Genomic DNA, 9,706 nt, shown 5'->3' with positions numbered 1-9,706 from the left:
ACCTATGATAAAGAAATTTAGCATTATAGTTGCTTTCTTTCTCTTTGGCTATCAGAAAGCACGCTCTTTGGTTCTGATCCCATGAATGATCAGGTTCAGCATGGGTGGGATGAGAAAGTTGAGGTTGGCCAATACGCTGTGAAAATGGGGAGAGATGCCCTGACTGAACAGACATGTCAGAGTGGAGAAGAGGGAGGAAGTACAAGTTATCAGCATCACACAGATGTGGGCTGTGCAGGTGTTGAGGGCTTTCTGATGGGCTTTGTTGGAGGAGATTCTGAGGATGGCCTTGATGATCAGACCATAGGACAGGGCAATGAGCATCTAACCTGATGACCAGAAATGCCATCACCAAGCCGTACATCCTTTCGACTGTGATGTCCCCACACAACATCTTCACCACAGCCATATGCTTGCAGTACGTGTGGGGGATAATGCGGTTGGCACAGAATGGCTGCCAGCTCAGGAGCAGGGGCAGAGGCAGAACAAAGAGAACAGCTCTTATCAAACCCAGTAGCCCTATCCTAGCTATTCGTGCATTCGTCAGATGGAGTCATATCTCAGAGGGTTACATATGGGAATATAGTGATCGAAAGCCATAATCACAAGGACGGCTGAGGGCATTGCAGAAACTGGATGAAGGAAGAACATCTGGGTGAGGCAGCTAGCCACAGTAATGCCTTTCAAATTGAACCAAAATATACACAGAGCCTTTGGCACGATGGACGTAGACATGCCAATGTCTATGAGTGCTAGCATGATGTACCAGGAAAGATAATGGAACAAATAATTAAGGAATCAATTTGCAAACATATAGAAGAGAATAAGGTGATAAGTAATAGTAAGCATGGATTTGTCAAGAACAAATCATGTCAAACCAACCTGATAGCTTTCTTTGACAGGGTAACAAGACTTGTGGATAGTGGTGATGCAGTAGATGTGAAAAGAAGAACAGGAGTACTTGTGGCACCTTAGAGACTAACAAATTTATTAGAGCATAAGCTTTCGTGGACTACAGCCCACTTCTTCGGATGCATATAGAATGGAACATATAATGAGGAGATATATATACACACATACAGAGAGCATAAACAGGTGGGAGTTGTCTTACCAACTCTGAGAGGCCAATTAATTAAGAGAAAAAAAAAAAAAACTTTTGAAGTGATAATCAAGCTAGCCGAGTACAGACAGTGTGATAAGAAGAGTGAGAGTACTTACAAGGGGAGATAGAGTCAACGTTTGTAATGGCTCAGCCATTCCCAGTCCTTATTCAAACCGGAGTTGATTGTGTCTAGTTTGCATATCAATTCTAGCTCTGCAGTCTCTCTTTGGAGTCTGTTTTTGAAGTTTTTCTGTTGTAATATAGCCACCCGCAGGTCTGTCACTGAATGACCAGACAGGTTAAAGTGTTCTCCCACTGGTTTTTGAGTATTTTGATTCCTGATGTCAGATTTGTGTCCATTAATTCTTTTGCGTAGAGACTGTCCGGTTTGGCCAATGTACATGGCAGAGGGGCATTGCTGGCACATGATGGCATATATCACATTGGTAGATGTGCAGGTGAATGAGCCCCTGATGGTATGGCTGATGTGATTAGGTCCTATGATGATGTCACTTGAATAGATATGTGGACAGAGTTGGCATCGGGGTTTGTTACAAGGATAGGTTCCTGGGTTAGTGGTTTTGTTCAGTGATGTGTGGTTGCTGGTGAGTATTTGCTTTAGGTTGGGGGGTTGTCTGTAAGCGAGGACAGGTCTGTCTCCCAAGATCTGTGAGAGTAAAGGATCATCTTTCAGGATAGGTTGTAGATCTCTGATGATGCGCTGGAGAGGTTTTAGTTGGGGGCTGAAGGTGACAGCTAGTGGTGTTCTGTTATTTTCTTTGTTGGGCCTGTCTTGTAGGAGGTGACTTCTGGGTACTCGTCTGGCTCTGTCAATCTGTTTTTTCACTTCAGCACGTGGGTATTGTAGTTTTAAGAATGCTTGATAGAGATCTTGTAGGTGCTTGTCTCTATCCGAGGGATTGGAGCAAATGCGGTTATATCTTAGAGCTTGGCTGTAGACAATGGATCGTGTGGTGTGTCCTGGATGGAAGCTGGAGGCATGTAGGTAAGTGTAGCGGTCAGTAGGTTTCCGGTATAGGGTGGTATTGATGTGACCATCGCTTATTAGCACAGTAGTGTCCAGGAAATGGACCGCTTGTGTGGATTGATCTAGGCTGAGGTTGATGGTGGGATGGAAATTATTGAAATCATGGTGAAATTCCTCAAGGGCTTCTTTTCCATGGGTCCAGATGATGAAGATGTCATCAATGTAGCGCAAGTAGAGTAGGGGCGTTAGGGGACGAGAGCTAAGGAAGCGTTGTTCTAAGTCAGCCATAAAAATGTTGGCATATTGTGGGGCCATGCGGGTACCCATAGCAGTGCCGCTGACTTGAAGGTATATATTGTCCCCAAATGTGAAATAGTTGTGGGTGAGGACAAAATCACAAAGTTCAGCCACCAGGTTAGCTGTGACATTATCAGGGATACTGTTCCGCAGTAGATGTGGTATATCTAGACTTTAGTAAGGCTTTTGATACTGTCTCACATGACCTTCTCATTAAGAAACTAGGGAAATACAACCTAGATGGAGCTACTATAAGGTGGGTGCATAATTGGTTGGAAAACCACTCCCAGAGAATAGTTATCAATGGTTCACAGTCATGCTGAAAGGCCATAAGGCATGGGGTTCTGCAGGAATCAGTTCTAGGTCCGGTTCTTTTCAACGTCTTCAACGATTTAGATCATGGCATAGGGAGTACACTTATAAAGTTTGCAGATGTTACCAAACTGGGAAGGGCTGCAAGTGCTTTGAAGGATAGGATGAAAATTCAAAATGATCTGGACAAACTGGAGAAATGGTCTGAGGTGAATTGGATGAACTTCAGTAAGGACAAATGCAAAGTACTCCACTTAGGAAGGAACAATCATATGCACACATACAGAATGGGAAATGACTGTCTAGGAAGGAGTATTGCAGAAAGGGAACTGGGGGTCATAGTGGACCACAAGCTTAATATGAGTCAACAGTATAATGCTGTTGCAAAAAAAGCAAACATTATTCTGGGATGTATTAGTAGGAGTGTTGTAAGCAAGACACAAGAAATAATTCTCTCTCTCCTCCGTACTGATTAGGCCTCAACTGGAATATAGTATCCAGTTCTCGGCGTCACATTTCAGGAAAGACATGGACAAATTGGAGACAGTCCAGAGAAGAGCAACAAGGATAATTAGGGATCTGGAAAACATGACCTATGAGGGAAGCTTGAAAGAGCTGAGTTTGTTTAGTCTGAAAAAGAGAAGACTGAGAGGGGACATAAATTTTCAAATACCTAACAGGTTGTTACAAGAAGGAGGGAGAAAAATTGTTCTCCTTAACCTATGATGATAGGACAAGAAGCAATGGACTTAAATTGAAACAAGGGAGGTTTAGGTTGGACATTAGGAAAAACATCCTAACTGTCAGTGTGGTTAGGCACTGGAATAAATTGCCTAGGGAGGTTGTGGAATCTCCATCATTGGAGATGTTAAGAGCAGGTTAGAGAAAAACCTGTCAGGGATGTTCTAGGTGGTGCTGGTCCTGCCATGAGTGCAGGGGACTGGACATGATGACCTCTCGAGGTCCCTTCCCGTTCTATGATTCTATGCAGAACAGCAGGTACATCAGCTGATGCAGGGTCTGTTCTTTGCCTACAACACTCAGAACTCTGAAATTTCTCAACTGCCCAAAAATGTAAAACATAGAAAAAGGGATGGAAATTCAGATGTGAGCAGATTCCAGACCAGGGATCCCCGTTAGCATGAATGTTGAAGGGTCAGAGTGCATGAGGTTGAAAGCTGCTCTGAGGTGGTCGATACGTCGATATGGCTTAGAAATGCTCAAGGTGCCTGTGAAGGGAGAGAAGCACATTGAGGGGTTTACACACATTATAACAAATAGTACGGTAAATATTTTAGAGTTATTTCTGGAAAGGGGAGTGAGCAATGAGATGGTAACATATGCAGATGGCACCAGATTATTAAGGTCATTGTCAAGTGCAGAGAAGTCCGCTGGAGGAGCTAACCAAGACAAGTGAAAGGGAAGCATGATGGCAGCTGAACTTTGATGTCAATAATGGGAAAGTGTATGCCCATTGGAGGGAAAAGCATGAACTCCTCAAACACCAAAATGGTTGTAATGAAACCATATAAACTCAAGACAGTGATCTGGGCATCATGGTACAAAGCTCTGTGAAACCCTGCTCAAAGTACCAGCACAGACAGATACTATTGCAATCCAGGAGGAGAGGGATGGAGAATAATACAAAAAAGACAAGGCCATGCGATCAGTCAGTTAATGCTTCCCCTTCCTCTGGGCTGCTCTGTGTAATACTGGGCACTCTTCTCACAGAGGTTATTGCAGAACTAGAGGGGTTCAGGCAAGAGCAACCAGAATGACTAGGGGCCTGGGGAAACTCTCACACAGAGACAGGTTGAAAAGACTGGGATCAATACCTTACAAAGGAGATGAATAAGAGGAGATATGAGAAAAGTCTATAAAATACAGAGTGGTGGAGAGTAGATCAAGAACGTGTTCTCCCTGTCCCATAACACAAAATCAAGGGGACATTCAATTAGACTAAATGTGGCAAATTTAAAACAGATAAAAGAATGTTTTCTACACTACATGCCAATTAGTCCGAGGAACTCATTTCCACAAGAGGCAGTTGAGGATATGTGGTGAGGAAAAATCAGGAAGGGTCTGGACACTTACATGACTCATAAGACTATTCAGTCAAAATAGTTATAAGTAAATATTTTGGAAAAACTATAGGCCCACATGTTTCCAGGCACAAGCCAGTCTCGAGCTGTGAGATCTTACACCTTCTTCTTCAGCACCTGCGGCTGTCACTGTCAGAGAGAGGACACTGGAGTAGATGGTCCATAGGTCTGATCCACGATGCCATTCCTATGTTGGAAAGGAGCACATTTCCCCCATGGAAACAGACATTATCAGGCTGGGCTATGACTGTGTTCAGCAGAACAGACATGCAGACCATAAAGGTATTGGTATTTAGGATTACAGGCCTGCCCCTCTGTTACTTCCCTTATTTCAGTGGGGTCCCTGGATGATTGAGATACAAAAGGAGCACTTAAAGATGATAAAGTCATTGTGGAGAAACTAAATTAATTCTTTGCTTCAGTCTTCACGGCTGAGAACGTTATGGAGATTCCCAAACCTGAGCCATCCTTTGTAGGTGACAAATCTGAGGAATTGTCACAGATTGAAGTGTCATTAGTGGAGGTTTTGGAACCAATTGATAAACTTAACATTAACAAGTCACCGAGACCAGATGGCATTCACCCAAGAGTTCTGAAAGAACTCAAATGTGAAATTGTGGAATTATTAACTATGGTTTTTAACCTGTCCTTTAAATCAGCTTCCGTACCCAATTTGTATAGGTCCCTCTGTATCATATCCATACCCTCCAGCGTATCTACCACTCCTCCCTGTTTAGTGTCATCTGCATACTTGTGAGGGTGCAATCCACTCCATCCTCCAGATTATTAATGAAGATAGTGAACAAAACCGGTCCGAGGACCGACCCTTGGGGCACTCCGCTTGAAACTGGCTGCCAACTAGACATGGAGCCATTGATCACTATCCATTGAGCCCGATGAATTAGCCAGCTTTCTATCCACCTTATGGTCCATTCATCCAGCCCATACTTCTTTAACTTGCTGGTAAGAATAGTGTGGGAAACCATATCAAAACTTTGATAAAGTCAAGGAATAACAAAATTGATTCCTTCAGGACGTGCTCCATGATTTTTCCAGGGACTGAGGTGAGGCTGACTGGCCTGTAGTTCCCTGAATCCTCCTTCTTCCCTTTTTTAAAGATGGGCACTACATTAGCCTTTTTCCAGTCATCTGGGACCTCCCCCGATCACCATGAATTTTCAAAGATAATGGTGAATGGCTCTGCAATCACATTCACCAACTCCTTTAGCACCATCGGATGCAGTGCATCCAGCCCCATGGACTTGTGCACGTCCAGCTTTTCTAAATATTCCTGAACCACTTCTTTCTCCACAGATGGCTGGTCACCTCCGCCCCATTCTGTGCTACCCAGTGCAGTAGTCTGGGAGCTGACTTTGTTCGTGAAGACAGAGGCAAAAAAAGCATTGAGTACATTAGCTTTTCCACATCCTCTGTCACTAGGTTGCCTCCCCCATTCAGTAAGGGGCCCACACTTTCCCTGACCTTCTTCTTGTTGCTAACATACCTGTAGAAACCCCTTTACTTCCCAAAACCACCGAACTTGTAGCTACATTTCAAACTGAGTTCAAAGAAGCCAAATGCTCAGCAAGAAAATTATCAGGAAAATGGGGCAGACAAATAAAGTCTGAGGAATAGCACTTGAGGAAGGCAAAAAGCACTTGAGGAGGGCGAAAAGGCAGGGGAGCAGCTCATTTTATGGCAGACCAGGGAGGAGAGCAGACCTCCTACCGGCAGCTCTAGGGAAGATGAGCTGAGGAAAGGCAGAATCTGCCCCTGAACAACTGCTGTTGCAGGAATAGCATGAGAGGGAAGCATTCATCACTCATATGAATGCTGTTCTTGACTGATCTCCTTCATTTGCTGTTTGGACTATCCCAGTAGGGGAGAGCCTTGAAATAAGCTGGCCCCCGAAGTTTGGGCCATACCACAGGAAGAGGCAGTTGCTGCCCGAGAAGAAAGGAGAAAGACATTGTTGCATGCAAGCACCAAAAGGTGCTTTGAGGTGAGCAGACACCCTTCACGCTGCCGTACCCCAGACAACAGCCTTGGGACTTTGGCAGGGAGGTGGTAGGAAGTGGCCCAGAGAGAGCCACCTTACATAGAGATAGATTATAATAGGAAGCTAAAGCTCCAAGCTGTGCAGCTGATCACTACATTAAGTTCAAACCTAATATGTTTTATTAAACAGCAACTGTAAAATAATAAGAAAAAAATGGTGAAGGTTCAAGGTAAGGAGGAGCCCCGCTCTGTGGGCATGGGGACATCACAAACAGCTGTCCCTGAGACATGAGGAAAGTTCACAGCCTGTTCCTCACACATCCCAGGCCTCCTGCCTAGGCCCTGCCTGTGGTGTGGTGATACCACAGGTCAGACACTTGCTCAAACAGTGGCCACATGCCCTGAGGGTCTAGGTGGCAGGACTCTTCTCCCCAGCAACTGCCTGCCCCATATCCAAACTTCTCAGTCCAGCCTTCAAGGCCCTCTTGCCTGGTGACATCTCCCTGTGCCGGTCCCTCTGCCCATAGCCCCACCTTGCTCTCCTCACGTCTCATTGTGCTCGGCTGCTGGGTTATTTGTGGCACAGCCGGCATCCGCTATCCTGGCTCTGGCCCCGCAGCTCCCAGCTGTAGCTGAGCCCTGGCTCCCCGTTGGTGCATCATTTCTCTCCTGACCCAGCTCCGGGTTCTGGTCTGTTCCAGCTGCAGCTCCCCAGCTCTGCCTCAGAATCGCTGCTCCGCCTCCAGCCCAGCCCTGACTCTTCTGGCTCAGTGCTGCTGCTCTGACCGCGGCCCAGCTCTGCCTCCTGGGCTCCTTCTCTGGCCTTTGTGTTTCTGCCTGCTGCTGCACTGCCTCCAGCTCCGCTTGAGGTAGTTTGCCAGACGTCTACTGCATTAATAGCCCCCAAATAAAGTAAAAACTAACTGTAGGGTGGCCTGATCTATTGCTTGAAACACACTTTTTTATTCACACATTTGTCTATTCATCAAATAACAAATGAAAGCTTCCCTGACACCTACTACAGATTGGATTTTTTTAACAAGGATACAAGCCCCAGCACAAGTTTTTCCATATTAGCAACAAATCTATGAGATGACAATGGAATTCAAAGTCAAAGCCCCAGTACTTGATTGTATCTCGGTTGATGGTTGGCAGGTGTTTCAAAGAAAAAAATGGTGAATAATAGTGTTAAAAATAGCCCCAAAGGAGCCCAAAATTTATGTAGTGTAAAAACATCAATGACATTATTACATTATATATTTCTAATTGCATTCAGTGATGGTAGAAAGTCACCATCTTATGTGTTGAATGAGTTTGTTAAAAGACAATATTTCAGCCTGGCTGGTTTTGTCTGAAGTAGAATGCTTCTGCTGCTCGTCATGCATAAGAGCAGTGACCAGTGCAAACATTTCCTCTGTCAATGCAAACTCTTCACAACAGATTTTGCTTCCTTGCCTTTAAGCCCTAACATGAGGAATGTTTTCTAAAAGTTCCTCTTGCATCTTGCTTTGTTGGTTTTTTAAATCAGGTTCCTCTTAAAAAAAACAACAACAGTCCTTCAACTGCAGTGTTGCTAAAAACTAGCCAAAGCAATGAAAGAGCAAAGAAGCCGAGTTCACTAAAGTCTTTGGCCCCAGCGGCATCCATGCGTTTGAGAACTGCCACCCAAAAGTGCTCTACTTGTCTGTTCTGATTATGAGGCCAGTGAGCCATAGGCAAAATTCTCCACCAGGATACAATAATAAGAAAGAGATATCAGTCAGTCTAGGATGCGAAGGAGTTAGTATTATTCCCATAATACAAGAACTAGGGGTCATCAAATGAAATTAATAAGCAGCAGGTTTAAAACAAATAAAAGAAAGTTCTTCTTCACGCAGCGCACAGTCAACTTCTGGAACTCCTTACCCGAGGAGGTTGTGAAGACTAGGACTATAACAGCGTTTAAAAGAGAACTGGATAAATTCATGGTGGTTAAGTCCATTAATAGCTATTAGCCAAGATGGGTAAGGAATGGTGTCCCTAGCCTCTGTTTGTCAAAGGGTGGAGATGGATGGCAGGATAGAGATCACTTGATCATTGCCAGTTAGGTTCACTCCCTCTGGGACACCTGGCATTGGCCACTGTCGGTAGACAGGATACTGGGCTACATGGACCTTTGGTCTGACCCAGTCCGGCTGTTCTTATGTTCTTATATAGTGCAAGTGACTCAATCACCTGGACATTTGGTTGCAATCTCTATTTCATCTGTTTCACAAACTCCAAAATGAAATTTTGATACCTACTTTTCCCATCTTGGACAATGGGAATGGTTAGTGTGTATTTTGAAAGTTCGAGCTCAAAGTGATTCCAAAATCAATTGAACAAAGTGTTTTGGACTCCAAGGCGACATTGTAGTTTAACACAGTAGTCCATTACCCAGTTTTTTCGAGAAACCCTAGCAGGGGCAACTTAAGTATTTCACTCCAAGCAGTGTCAGGAATCAATCACTGGGAACACAGCAATTTTGTCTGAACCATTAAATGCAAGTCAGCATCCTCTTGTCTAACACCGCAGTTCATTACACTGAAACACACACAGACATAAGCAATTGGTTTAGAACATCCCAGATATTTACCTAACATCTGTAACCTTACTGAGTAATTAACAGCAGATTTGCAGTGGTCAGTTGCTCAGCTGCTGGGGTGAAAGGGTGTGAGGGAAAAGGTCTCTCAAGATGGCTTCAAAGGACTGCTCCAAAGTGCACCGTATTAGCTAATCTTTTAGCAATGTTACAAAACCCATAGTAACCACACTTGACCATCATTATTCGTAATTTACAATAAACTTCTAATATCACAAGAATCTAGACTCAAGGTTTTCATCCATTTATATTCTTCAATTCTCACTTATTTACTTGTCTGTCCACCC

This window comes from Trachemys scripta, chromosome 1 (assembly GCF_013100865.1).
Source record: "Trachemys scripta elegans isolate TJP31775 chromosome 1, CAS_Tse_1.0, whole genome shotgun sequence".
Classification (NCBI taxonomy): Eukaryota; Metazoa; Chordata; order Testudines; family Emydidae; genus Trachemys; species Trachemys scripta.
This window is presented reverse-complemented; position numbering follows the sequence as displayed.